The sequence below is a fragment of the Chelonia mydas genome, chromosome 6 (assembly GCF_015237465.2).
Source record: "Chelonia mydas isolate rCheMyd1 chromosome 6, rCheMyd1.pri.v2, whole genome shotgun sequence".
Lineage (NCBI taxonomy): Eukaryota > Metazoa > Chordata > Testudines > Cheloniidae > Chelonia > Chelonia mydas.
This window is the reverse complement of record NC_051246.2, coordinates 105,406,899-105,421,324: the sequence shown is the minus strand read 5'-3', so window position 1 is coordinate 105,421,324 and position 14,426 is coordinate 105,406,899. Positions and strand designations below refer to the sequence as shown.

At 47.4% G+C, this 14,426-nt stretch overlaps 1 long non-coding RNA gene across 2 annotated transcripts in view; it reads left to right on the top strand.

The window, feature by feature from the left end:
- LOC122466384 overlaps positions 1-5,789 on the top strand; it is an 87,494-nt gene extending 81,705 nt beyond the window's left edge. For both annotated transcript variants that reach the window (XR_006291821.1, XR_006291820.1), the window contains exons 2-3: positions 5,082-5,216; positions 5,570-5,789. This is a non-coding gene — a long non-coding RNA (uncharacterized LOC122466384). The remainder of the gene's footprint in view (positions 1-5,081; positions 5,217-5,569) is intronic.
- The last annotated feature ends 8,637 nt before the right edge of the window (positions 5,790-14,426 follow it).

The window sequence follows — 14,426 nt, the reverse complement described above, 5'->3', positions numbered from 1 at the left end:
TCTGGTCAAGTAGAAGTGTTGTTGCTTGGGGATCTGAAGTTCCTTGGTTTCAAGGCCATAGTTGTATAGTTCAGGAGGGCACGGGGGGCATTGCCCCATAAGTGCAAGCCTTGGGCAGGTGTGGAATTTGCCCCGTCATGCGTAACCCCATGGGACGGACTGGAGCTGCCCCTCCCCCCAAAATAGAAGTCAAACTACGCTTATGTTCAAGACTCAAGGCTGGACAGAAGCCTCATTGTCAATATGGTCCATCTTCCATTAGCAATGCTTAAGTTCTCCCAGCAGAAACACATGTTTCTGTAGGTACCATTATGTATCGTAGTTCGGTTATATTGTGGTGGAGGCCCAAGGACCCTCTTCCCTCTGCCCCTTTTTACCCCCACCTCTGTCCTTCTTAATGATCAACATTACTCTCATGATTTGCCATTATATATACACCACTATTGCTTTGGTGAGGGGGCTCTTACATCTCAGCCCTAACAGAACAGAATGTAAAATTGCCAGCAGCTCCCCGATGTGTCAATTTCCTTCACCATAGAGCTTCCTGCCAGGTTTAGACCTGGCTCTTAACCTCCATGCCCCCAGCTCTTGCAGAAGAACCACATCGGGATACGGAAGTGGGTCAGGCCTGCAGTGCTCCAGCTGTCCCCAACTGGTGGTGCCAAGACAGAGCTGGGCGAAAAATCGGGTATAACAAGCCCTCTACCTTTGCTGTACTGCGTGGAAACTTGGCACAACAAAGAATCTGTCCCATTGACTATATCTGATTACTTTTAGTTGACAGTGCAGCAATGACTACAGAATGGGACAAATTATCAGTGAAGTACAGAAGATTTAAAGTTGCAGTTGCCTTGTATTTTGGGCTATCTTCATTCTCCCCCATTCATTGTTAATATTCCCACAAGACGGTCAATGTAAGGGTTAAAGTGAGATCCAGGAATGAATGCGTGTATGGCGTGACTGTTCTCTGCTGGTTCTTTCTTTTCCCCTATTGGAGCAGTCATGCTCTCAAACCTAGAGAATGCAACAGGCAAAGGGGAAAGGAAAGCTGTAAAACAGGGAGAATAACCTTTCTGCCCACCCCTAGTGGAAACTTGGTTAGCTACAGCATGGCAGCTGAAAGGCAGAACTGCTTAACCAAACCAAGTCTAGTTTATTATGTTCCTGTGTTTATTTTTCCTCTTCATTTATGACTTAGCATGTTGTTTTTGGTGTGGAAAAGGACTCTAAAGCTGTGGATATGTGTTGTAATTATTCAAGTTCCTCTGCACGGAGTCTGTTAAAAAGATTGATCTATTTTTACAAGGACACACAAAAATGCTCATTTTGATGGACCTCACTAACATTTATTGCAGCCCTGCCAATACTAAAATGGAAAGCTAACCTTGTAAATTTTATGGAAACTACATGCTGCAATTATTAGCCCAAGGACCTCCTGTCTCACAGAAATGAGTCAGATTTTGCTTTCCACGTGCACTGTAGTTTACACCTGAAAAAGATTAGTGGGGACCACCAGTAGCTTTGAAAACCTAATCTCTAGTATTTTGTTTCCAGTTTAACTCTGAAAGATACTCCAGGTGTTCTGATTAATTAGCTATAGTAAGTCACTGTTTCACTATTGTGTGTGTAACAGCTGTTTTCCTGTTGCAATTTTCTTCAGGAGTGTTTTAAATTAAAAGTTGTTTAATATACTTTTTACGAAAAGTTTGTGACTAAGGTTAGAATAAACAAAAACAACCTCTAACAAAGCAATTGCTGATGGTAGGAGAAATATTCAGAATATTTATTTAAAATATTTGAAGTGAAATGCTTTACATAACAATAGAATTATTGGCTACTCTACCGGAGGATATCAGAGTGCATTACCGATATTCTAAATGGCCAACTTAAAAGTCATAATCAAATCCTGCAATCTTTACTGTGGTAAAATGTCCACGGATGTTGAGATCTGACCAGCCTTGAGACAAGTCAGTGTTGTTTTCCTCACTTCACAGAAGGGTAAAATGAGGCACAAGGATTAAGTGGCTTAAACCTAATGTCACACAGCAAAGCAATAGTAAAAAATTAGACTAGAGCCCAGATCTATGATACAGTCTGAACACTGTATAAAATATAAATAAATCTGGTTATTACATTGCTGTATACTTTCCTACAGAGTATGTGTGCTAAATCCTTACTGATTACCTGCCCCTGTAAATGAGATGGTCTGTGGCAAAAGCCCTTTTAGTGAGAACAGACAAAACATTGTTAAAGAAGAACACTTGCAATGAAATAGATTAAATCTGTTTTAGACCTATTACATATTAACTTTAGAATTATGGTTTAATTCTTAGCCCTTCACCCTGCTCAAGATAAGTGTTTGCGTCAGATATTTGGGCTATGACTGTACTGTACAGCTCTCTAATGTAGCCTCTTTAAGCTGACAAGAGAGAGCTCTCCTGTCAGCTTAATTACTCCAGCCCCCATAAGTGGTGGTAACTATGTTGGCAGGAGAAGCAGTCCACACCGGTGCTTAAGTCGGCATAAGTTATGTCATTCAGGGGGGTGGCTAATGCACGATGTAACTTATGTCAACTTATGCTGTAGTGTAGCCATAGAACTCAAGTTCTGTTGGGCTGTATTTGACACAAGACTCCAAAGGAGAGGGGACAAAGGTGGCTATGAGCACCTAATCCTGAGGCTGGATAAGGTGTGATTTCAACCTCTTGGCACAAGTTAGTGCAGCTGCAGGACTGCATCTTAAGGGGCCCATTCAACATCTGAGGATTGCCAAAGTGCAATAGCACTCTGTCCTTGCCCATGTCCACTCCCTGACAAAAGGGAGCTTCCTACTTCCTGCACCAGGCAGAGATAGTGTAACCGACTCTGCGCTATCCCTACTCCGTCCATGAATTCCCCTATGCCAAGAGAATCGTCATCTAGTTGGCTAAACAGCTATATGTGACTGGCTTGCACCAGCATACTAACGACAGTATGGGACAGAACATGGCCCCCTCTAGGTTTTTACTATTATGGTCAAACATCCATGATTCAGAGCTTGGATTCAGTTCAGATACATGCTTACCCAAACTGTCTGAATCCCAGGGTATGCAAAATAGGGCCTAAAATGCCACAAGAATACCCCTGGTGTGCTGGGGCATCTAGTGTGCAGGGGGTGCATTTCTGTTTGCAGGAATCCCATTTTTCTGTCCCCATCCCGTAGACCTGCACAAGTTTCGTTCTTTCATGACTGCAAGAGAAGGGCAGGATTTGCTCCGGTGTCACTAATTTGTGGAAATTCATTGCTACAGGTTGAGAAATATTTCCCAGTAAGAGTCCCAAAAATATTAGACACAAATAAAACTAAGTAGTATCTGATGTTACACTGGCTGGAATAAATAAAATAAAAATAAGGGTTATCAGTCCTCATGCTTCAAGGCATGAGATGATCAATAGCTATGGTCAGGAAGAAATTTCCCACTGGCACAGTAATAGGCCCTTACAGTAGGATTAGTATGAAGCTATTACATCTTACTCTGCAACATCCAGCTTTGGCCACTCTGAGACAAGGTATCAGAATAAGTGGATCATTGTTATATCTTAGGGCATGTCTACACTTACCATAGATCGATGCTGCAGCGATCAATCTGCCAGGGGTCGATTTAGTGGGTCTACTGAAGACCTGATAAATCGACTGCAGATTGCTCTCCTGTCGACTCCAATACTCCACCGGAACAAGAAGCATAAGGTAAGTTGACGGGAGAGTTTCTCCCATTGACCCAGCATGGTGTAGACACTGCAGTAAATTGACCTAAACTATGTTGACTCCAGCTACGTTATTCACGTAGCTGGAGTTGCATAACTTAGGTCGGCTTAACCCGGTAGTATAGACCTGCACTTAGTATGGCAATTCTTATGTTCCTGTTTTCATACGTAAGACTATGTCTACACTACTGCAGTAAGTCGACCTACACTATGCAATTCCAGCTATGTGAATAACATAGCTGGACGTACCTTAGGTCAAGTTATCGCAGGGTCTACACCATAGGGGGTCAACAGGAGAAACTCTCCGGTCAACTTACCTTACTCTTCTTGTCGGGGATAGAGTACGGGTCGATTGGAGAGCAATCTGCTGTAGATTTGGCAGGTCTTCACTGCTGGTGGATCAATCTCAGAGCGTTGATCCCGGCTGTAGTGTAGACCCGCCCTAAGAGTGGTTTCAGGGATTGTTAATATGGGAGAGGCAACTTGATGCTCTTGTTTTTTAACTCCATTTGAATCACAGCCAGAAAGACAGAGCTCAATGGGATTTATTTTAGCTAGCTGGGGAAATGGAGGAGAAGTTCCTCTGCGGAAAGGTAAGGTTAGAAAGGTGGCACTGGAGAAACTGCCACTGAATTGCTGGAAAGAATTTCTCTTACCAAAGCCTCCTGGAATACTTAGTGTGTGTGTCAGGATTAGAAACTGACAGTAGTAATCCCTCTGCACTAGGAGGAGGAAGAATAACTCATCACAGCAGTAGCCTGTACAGCATGCCTAGAAAATATATTTGCTAGAGTGCTCAGGTCTGAGAGACAAGAATGCTGGGATGGAAGACAAAAGCATTGTAGTTTCACAAGAAGATGTGGGCGTTCTGGTCTGACGTTCGCACTAAGTGAAATAATACTAAGGGGATCTTAAAAAGACATCTTTGTGGATTCTGGAAATATAAAGTAGGTAGGAGCTTCATTGTGATAATGCCTGGGAAGAGCTGGAATGATTCCCAGACTACTAAGAGAGACAGTGGATTTAAGGCAAAATGTCTAAATGACTTAAAATGAAGACAAGGATCTGAGTGAGCATTACGTGTTATTGTCACAAGCCATCTAAAGAGCTTCTAAATTAAATAGGACTCAATGATAGACTTCTTCTGGTTCTGTGGATGATCATGTACAGTATAGTAATATCTAAGAAGATGGGTGCTGAATAAAAGAAGTTAATTCTGAACACAGGATCTCCAAATTTGCTATGAGCTAAGAACACTACTCTAAACTTCTGGAGGTTTTAGGTATGTGTGGTATGGGCCCAGAGGTGCATGTTTTTCACAGTACTTTACTCTACAGATTTATGAGGTAGACCCCTGAGAAAGGCCACCTACCTCACACTATGTTAAGCTGACACTAAGGAAAAGAGGGCCAAAGAGTTGCAGTTCTCATGGTGGAGTACATGTGATACATGACAGACAAGACTGGATTAAGGTAATTTCGGGCCCTTGGTGCACCCATACATAGTGGCTTACTCTGGCCCCACCCTGTGGCACAGTCTCACAAGGGCTGGTCAAAAATTGTCAACATTTTCTGTTTTGACACAATTTTTATCAACATTTCAAATTTGCACAAAATGGAGAAAACTTTTGTGAAAATATTGCCAACGTTTTGTCACTTTTTTGACCCTCTCTAGGCCCCACCCCTGCTTGGTAGAAACAGAGGCTGTGCACAAGCCTCATGCTGGTCTGGTTTGGGAGCAGGGTGGGGGTGGGGCTGGGGCTGTCACCCCTGCCTTTTGCGAAGACAAAAACTACCACTGCAACAGGGACCATTGCTGTCTTTAGGTACGTTGTGGACCATCCCAGAGAAGAGGATTCAGCCTCCACCACCCATGTTGAAGACTCTGTGTGTGGTGGCCTCCATAGTGACATCACCCCAGAAGAAAGCCATGATGGAATGTTGAAAGCAAACCCCTCCAAGCAGAGTTCTCTTGGGTGATGTTCATGTGGGGATCCTTCCAAAGCAGTGCATTTGAGTCAGCCCATTAAGATGAATGAAGAAGTTCACCAGTCTCAGAGCTATTATTTCCAGCTGTCTGCTGATGCAGGCAGATGTCACCACTACATGTTACACTCAGGTTATGTTTTTGAGCTTTTTTTCCCCACAACCATGAGCACGAGAGCCATTGTGTTTGTTTTTTTTTAAAGGGGGGGGGGGGCCAGAGAGCGGCTGAGAATCTGACCTCACTGCATGATTCCAGGACCTGGGGCAGTAGGCATGATGGACCTATTGTTCCTGTGCCCTAATCCAGTCCTGATTATGCTGCTTAATAGAGAGGAAGGCAAGTGCCAGTCTGAACACAATTAACCCTGTACTTCATGTGCTCCAGTGGCTCTCCATTCATTTCAGAACAGAATTCAGAGTCCTGGACTTAATATCTAAAGTGCTGGTAATGGATCAAGAGCTAGCTGCCACAACGACTGACTCATCCTCCATAGGGACAGTGTAGCTGGAGAGGACCAGGCTTAGATTATATCCGCTGTGGGGTAAAACATTCTCAGAGCTGGGACCACATATGTGGAACTCATTGCCAGAAGAAATCTGACTGAATCCCAGCCTTGACTGTGTTTAGGTCCAAGAGTAAGACAACCTTTCCAGGAAAGCCTTCTCCCTGCAATAAATAATACCACACAAAATAAAAAGAGCAAGTAAATTCACACACTCCTGTTCATGGGGTAACGGAGTGGAACATCATCAGCTATGTTAAAGAAACAGGTTATTTTTAGTTTTGCATGGCACCTATCAGAGTGATAGCCACCTTATTTGTTCTGCGGTTGTGTGGGTGATGGAAGGAAGAGCCTCTTTCCTCACTAGTTGATCCGGACAACAGGGGGAAGGATTTTTGTACAAGATTTCTTCAAAGCTAGCGCAGTGTGCTTGCACTGACCTGACCAGCTTCCTTCTTGAATTGTTCTTCTATTATAAAGGTTACTTTAAAGTGATAAGGAATCACATTCTCATCAACACAGTTTTAACTGGGTAAATGTAACGGGTGTCCTTGTTTTCTTAGTATTGTAAATTAATGAGCAGTAGCTGATTGTGAAATGAAGCAGTTCAATGCCTCTTTGCCTTACATTTATGTAAGCAGTGTCAGGATGAGCTCCACCCTGACATCTGGTGGTGAGGTGTGGCAAGTTGTGAAAAAAAAAAAAACTACAGGGGCTGATCTCATTTGCATAGGCACACCCACCCCGCCTAGACTGAGGCCATAGCTGCCCAAATGGTCACTTCGGCTGCTGTGGGATCCCCAGTGTCTCTGTTATTGGGGCAGGAAGAATAAATTGTTATTACCCTGATTAGGGGAACTGTGCTTGGAACTGTACTTGGCCTTTTGCTATGATGGAGGGACTCACCATCAACTAAGTAGCACTCGCTAGGCAAGGGTCATGGGTTCCAAAACTGTGTGAATGGAGAGAGACTTGAGACAGGTATTAGTACCTGGTGGTGTGGGCCCCTTTGTGAGGGCCTGAAGCACCAATTGCACCTCTGTCTCTCTCCACTGTGGAATGTCAGAGCTAATTTTGGGTCTATTAAGAGTCTTGCTACAGGTACTGTGCTGCATTCACTTTGGCCTTATGGTGCACCAGCACTAAGGCCCCCACTACTATGAGCTGAAATCACTGAGAGCTGAAATCACTAAGAGCTGAAATCACTGAGCACTGTGTCAAGTAGTGGGGAGCCGGAAGATCTAGACTGCAGTGGTGCTGTTCGTGAGACGGTGAGCTGTGCAGAGCGGAGCCGTTCGTGAGACAGCGAGCTGTGCAGAGCTGTTTGTGAGACAGCGAGCTGTGCCGAGCAGAGCCGGTCGTGGTGGAGCGGAGCCGTCCGTGAGACAGCGGTGTGTTCGTGAGACGGCGAGCTGAGCAGAGCTGTTCATGAGACGGCGAGCTGTGCAGAGCGGAGCCGTTCGTGAGACAGCGAGCTGAGCAGAGCTGTTCGTGAGACAGCGAGCTGTGCCGAGCAGAGCCGGTCATGGTGGAGCGGAGCCGTTCGTGAGACAGCGGCGTGTTCGTGAGACGGCGAGCTGAGCAGAGCTGTTCGTGAGACGGCGAGCTGTGCAGAGCGGAGCCGGTCGTGGTGGAGCGGAGCCGTTCGTGAGACAGCGGCATGTTCGTGAGACGGCGAGCTGTGCAAAGCGGAGCCGGTCGTGGTGGAGCCGAGCCGTTCGTGAGACAGCGTAGCAGAGCAGAGCCCTGTGGGGCAGTCAGCTTCAGGACACGTAAGGTGCCCCTTACCCCTTTCCCCCACACACAGGCACATTTTAGCCAGACTGGGGGAGTAACGCTATGCAGATGAACTTTTGAACTCTGGGGCTGGACCTTTTGGACTTTGGGTGATTTGTGGATTGCTGGACTCAAGAGACGTTTGGGTGCTGGGACTCAAGAACCCGAGGGAAAGGGGCATGCCCCAATTTGCTTGGGGTGGTTTTTTTTGCTCATGGGTTGTGTTATGAATCCTGTTGGTGGTGTTTCCCCAACATAATGCCACATTGTTTCTCTCTGTTATTAAAAGGCTTTTTGCTACACTCAGACTATGTGCTTGCGAGAGGGGAAGTATTGCCTCTTGGAGGCGCCCAGGGGGGTGGTATATATTTGTCCCAGGTCACTGGGTGGGGGCTCGAGCCGGTTTGCATTGTGTTATTGGAATGGATCCCCTAGATATTGAACCCGGCCCTTGTTGCTGCCAGCTCTGATGGGCAGAAGGGTTACATTTTTGGGGGCTCGTCCGGGATCCCTGGGTCAGTACCCCTCGCAAGCACCTGTTGAGTGATCCACTACATTGGAAAACAATTTATATTTTTTTTTGTTTGTGCTTATATTTTGAGGAAATTACTGTTTGTATAATGGCTAATTTGTCAGGTTTGTTGGGCCCTGGCTCAGCAGCTTCTAGCTCAGAGGCTGCAGCCTCGGCTGATGATTGGACAAAAGCTCTGGGGCAAACATTGGAAAAGGTTGTGCTGTCCCATGCTGCGTCAAACTCTTGTCGTAAGTTAAGATTATTTGCTGGGGAGGAGGAGTTTGAACCCTGGTTAGAGCATACCACTGAAATGCTGCAAGAGTGGGCCGTACCAGATGCAGAAAAGCGAAGATGCCTCATAGAGAGCCTTGGCGGCCCAGCATTAGATGTGATTCGCACCCTGAAGCTCACTGACCCTGGGGTCAGTGTGAAGGACTGCCTAGAGGCCCTTGAACACAACTTTGGGAGCGTAGAGGACCCTGAAGACAGCTACTGTAAGTTCCTTAATTCCCGACAACAAAAGGGCGAGAAGGCTTCAGCCTACATACAGAGACTGGAGAGACTGCTTCAGAGAGCTGTCTTGAGGGGAGCAGTGACTGCTGAGCAGATGGATCGGACCAGACTGGCTCAAATTGTAAGAGGAACTCAGTATCAGAACCCGATTCTACTTCATCTCCAGCTAAGAGAACGACGGGAACATCCCCCAAGTTACTCCCAGCTGATAAAAGAGGTCAGAGAGGAGGAAGAAAGGCAGGCTTCCAGTGAATTTTGGGAAGCCCAAACATCGGATCCAGCCAGCACAACACCACTGCAAGCGGCCAGTGTACTGATGGTGAGCACCAGAGAGGAACTTGCCCAACAAATGCAGGTCCTGACGGAACGGATAGCTGAGCTGCAAAGTACCATTGACCAAGTTAAGACTTCCAGGAATAAGAAGCCTCAAACGGTGGCAATTGAGAAGCCCACACTTAGAGCCACCATCCCACCCAGGCGAAGGGGGAAATGTCAATTCTTCTGCTACCGATGTGGTCAGGATGGACACAGTGCTGCCAAGTGCCGTAATGAAGAAAACCCCTCCTTAGTGTATGGAAAGCTGAGGATCAGTTGGGAGAGATCCGGTAGCTGCCAGAGGGTCTGGGGACGGGGACCCCCCAGGTCTGCAGGATTTGAAGATTCCCCCAGAAAAGACTGTCTAGCTGGGATCCCCACAGGACTGATAGGGCCTCGAGCAGAGGTCACGGTGAGGATTGAAGGGGTGGAGTGTAAAGCAGTGCTTGACACTGGATCTCAAGTGACTATTATATTTCAGTCATTCTACCAGCAGATGCTTAGGCACCTGCCTATACAGCCACTGACTGGCCTTGGCCTGTGTGGCCTCAGCATGGATGAATACCCCTACCAAGGGTATGTCATAGTGCACCTGGAATTCCCAGAGGAGGTTGCTGGGGTAAGAGAAGAGGTAGACACAGCTGCCTTAATATGCCCTGACCCTAAAGGGACCTCTGATATGTCTGTGCTGATAGGGACCAACTCCAGTCTCTTCAAGGTACTCGCGGATTACTGCAGAAGGCGGGCTGGGGACCAGTACCTGAATACCCTGATGATCCATACGCTTTGTGCTGAAGCCTATAGGAAAATTGAGAGCTCTAAAAGGGAGACATCTGAGCTACCGCTTGGGGCACTGAAGTACGCGGGCACGACCCCCTTAGTAGTGCCTGCAAGGACGGAGCAAGAAGTGCTTGTCATGAGTACCTGTCTGAAAGGCAGTAAACGGACGTTAGCAATGATAGAGCAGCCGATGGGAGGAGAGCTCCCTGAAGGAGTGCTGGTCCCCAGTGGAGTCATAACCCTACCTGCTGAAGCCCAGGAAAGGGTGACTATACTGATTGCTAATGAAACGAGTCGTGATGTTGTTGTGAGGCAAGGACAAAAGATAGCAGACCTCTTTGAGCCTGAGTCGATTGTAAAACCCCAGTGTGAAACTCAAGTTCCCACAATAGACCCAGCAAAGTTTGACTTTGGAGATTCACCAGTGTCCGAGGACTGGAAAGATCGCCTGAGGAAGAAACTTTGTGAAAGATCCAAGGTGTTCTCACTGCATGAGTGGGATGTGGGATGTGCAAAAGGAGTAGAGCACAATATCAGACTCCATGACTCTCGACCTTTCAGGGAGAGATCTAGGAAGATTGCTCTCTCTGAGATGGAAGATGTGCGACATCACCTTCAGGAGCTGGCTGCGAATGGCATCATTACAGAGTCCCGCAGCCCATACGCCTCACCCATTGTGGTAGTCCGTAAAAAGAATGGGAAAATTCGGATGTGTATTGACTACCGCACCCTAAACAGCCGTACTGTGGTCGACCAGTACACTATGCCTCGAGTGCAAGATGCCTTAGACTGTTTGCTGGGAAGCCAGTGGTTCTCTGTGTTGGATCTTCGAAGTGGATACTACCAGATCCCTCTGGGAGAAGATGATAAGGAGAAGACAGCCTTCATCTGCCCATTAGGGTTTTATCAGTTCGAACGCATGCCCCAAGGGATTTCTGGAGCACCTGCCACCTTTCAACGTCTCATGGAGAAAGTTGTGGGAGACATGAATTTACTGCAAGTGTTAGTTTATTTGGATGACCTGATTGTGTTTGGAAGAACCTTAGAGGAGCATGAAGAAAGACTTCTTAAAGTGCTTGATAGGTTGGAGGATTATGGTCTGAAGCTTTCAATTGACAAATGCCAGTTCTGCAGAACCTCAGTGAAGTATGTGGGTCACATCGTGTCCCAAGAGGGTGTGAGTACTGATCCTGATAAAATAGAAGCACTCACTACATGGCCACGTCCAAGTAACTACAGAGAACTCAAGACCTTTCTTGGATTTAGTGGCTACTACCGCAGATTTGTGAAAAACTATGCTACGATTGTAAAGCCTCTGAACGATCTCACCAGGGGACATCAGTCCAGCAAGAACAAATCTAAGTCCAAGAATAAGGGGAGGTCTCCAAAGCCCCCTGTGCAGAGACACTATGGCCCATTTGAACCATTTGGGCCACGGTGGGATGAGAGATGTGAAAGGGCTTTTCGAGAAATCATTACTTGCCTAACTCATGCTCCAGTCCTAGTTTTTGCTGACCCAAGCAAACCCTTTATCCTGCATACTGATGCCAGTTTGGAGGGTCTGGGAGCAGTCCTGTACCAGGAAGTGGAAGGCAAACGTAAACCTGTAGCCTTTGCCAGCCGAGGATTGTCTGATAGTGAAACTCGCTATCCCACCCACAAGCTGGAATTTTTGGCCCTGAAATGGGCCATCACTGAGAAATTTCGAGACTACTTGTATGGTGCTCAGTTCCAGGTGTGGACAGACAACAATCCACTGACTTATGTGTTAACAAGTGCTAAGCTGGATGCTACAGGGCAGAGATGGGTAGCCGCCTTGGCTAGCTATGAGTTCAGCATTCAGTACCGATCAGGGAGAAGCAATGTAGATGCAGATGCATTGTCCAGGCGTCCACAGGCTCCAGAAGTTGCTGTGATACCCACAGATGGAGTGAGAGCTATTTGCAGTGTGAGTCGCCGAGAGCCAGAGGCCCGTGAGAGCCTTCAGGGATGTGTTGCAGAAGCTTTGGGCCTGCCCCCTGAATGCATGCCTTCTGCTTCAGTGAACTATATTGCATTGGACCAATCTCCTTTGCCCATGCTCAATGCGGCGGACTGGCAAGAAGCCCAGCGGCAAGATATTGACATTCGTGATACACTACTTGCCAAAAGGGAGGGGCGAAGCCCAGCTGCAGTTGTCCCACCTAACCCGGAGGGTAAACTACTATTGAGAGAATGGACCAAACTAAAACTGATTCAGGGAGTGCTACACCGAATGACCACTGACCCTTTACAAAAACAACGAGCACAACTAGTGCTGCCAAAAAAGTACAGAGCCCTGGCCATGAGGGCTCTGCATGATGACTTTGGGCATTTAGGGATGGAGAGGACCCTGGAACTTATTCGTAGTAGGTTCTATTGGCCCCGAATGGCTGAAGATGTTCGCAGGAAATGTGAGACTTGCGCTCGATGTGTTCAAAGGAAAACTCTGCCCACGAGGGCTGCATATCTCAAGAACATCACCAGCAACAAACCTTTGGAATTGGTATGCATTGATTTCTTGTCTGTAGAGGTAGACAAGAGGAATGTTGGGAACATTCTAGTAGTGACTGACCATTTTACACGGTATGCACAGGCATATCCCACACGTGATCAGAGGGCCACGACCGTCGCTCGAGTATTGTGGGACAAATATTTCTCAGTCTATGGATTCCCGGCTCGGATACACTCTGATCAGGGGCGGGATTTTGAGAGTCACCTTCTGAAGGAGGTGCTGAAGATAGCAGGAATTAAAAAGTCTAGGACAACGCCTTATCACCCCCAAGGTGATCCTCAGCCAGAGAGGTTCAACCGAACCCTATTAGATATGTTGGGAACTTTGCGACCAGAGCAGAAGGCAACCTGGAGCCAGCATGTCGCATTTCTGGTGCATGCCTACAATGCCACAAAGAACGATGCTACGGGAGTCACCCCATATCTCTTGATGTTTGGGCGAGAACCAAGATTACCCATAGACTTGTGCTTTGGTGTATCAGAGGATGGAGATAGCTATGAAACTCACCAGCAATATGTATCCCGACTAAGGGAAAAGCTGCGGGATGCTTATCGCTTAGCTACCGCTGCAGCTCGGAAGAACGCAGACCGCAACAAACATCGATATGATGCTAGAGTGCGTTCGCAGGAGCTCCAGCTGGGGGACAGAGTCCTGCTGCGAAATTTGGGTATTGCTGGCAAACACAAGATAGCTGACAGATGGAAGGCAATACCTTACGTGGTGATGGAAAAGCTGGGAGATCTGCCGGTCTACAAGATCAAACCTGAAGACGGCCCAGGGCAAATAAAGACGGTGCATAGAAACCTTTTGCTCCCTGTGGGGGAATTGGTAAGCATCCCTTATGAGACGGGCCACGACAGGGCAGCCGGGCAGAACAGAGGTGCTAGACCCAAGCCGCCATCCAACACAGACAGCGGGCCCCCTGCAGCTAACTTACTCCTATTCTGCACATCTGAGAGTGAGTCTGAGGAGGAAGACACAACCCTGGTGTATCCTGGGATGGAGACAAGATTTCAGTCTCGATCAGCTGAACCAAACGAGAGTTTTCCCTCTTCCGCCCTAAACCCCATGGCGGAATTATTTAGGCCCCTTTCTGACACCCCGGTGCCGCTGATGAGACCCCCCTGTGATGACACACACAGGTTATTGGACAGTGGAGACACACAGGTAGAGGATGCCCTGGGCACCTTGGACCTTCCAGCGTTAGAACTAGGAGTGCAGGGGCCTACGCCAGTAGCCGAGGGACCCTCCAGGGAAGTCTCTCCATCCGTCACTCAAGAGGATGTTCCCCCTACCTCGGCAACAGAGAGTCTCAATAGACGAGACAGGGTGATAAGACCAGTGAAACGGTTAACTTATGATGCACCTGGGGTGACTAGTGAGGAGCCAATACATTTAGCACACAGGCTTGTGGAAGCTAAAGTGGGCTTCCTGAGGCCCTTTGGAGGAAACCAATGAGTTGGTATAAAGGGCGTGTGATTTGTCGGGACGACAAATTCTCGGCTGGGGGGAGGATGTAAGCAGTGTCAGGATGAGCTCCACCCTGACATCTGGTGGTGAGGTGTGGCAAGTTGTGAAAAAAAAAAACTACAGGGGCTGATCTCATTTGCATAGGCACACCCACCCCGCCTAGACTGAGGCCATAGCTGCCCAAATGGTCACTTCGGCTGCTGTGGGATCCCCAGTGTCTCTGTTATTGGGGCAGGAAGAATAAATTGTTATTACCCTGATTAGGGGAACTGTGCTTGGAACTGTACTTGGCC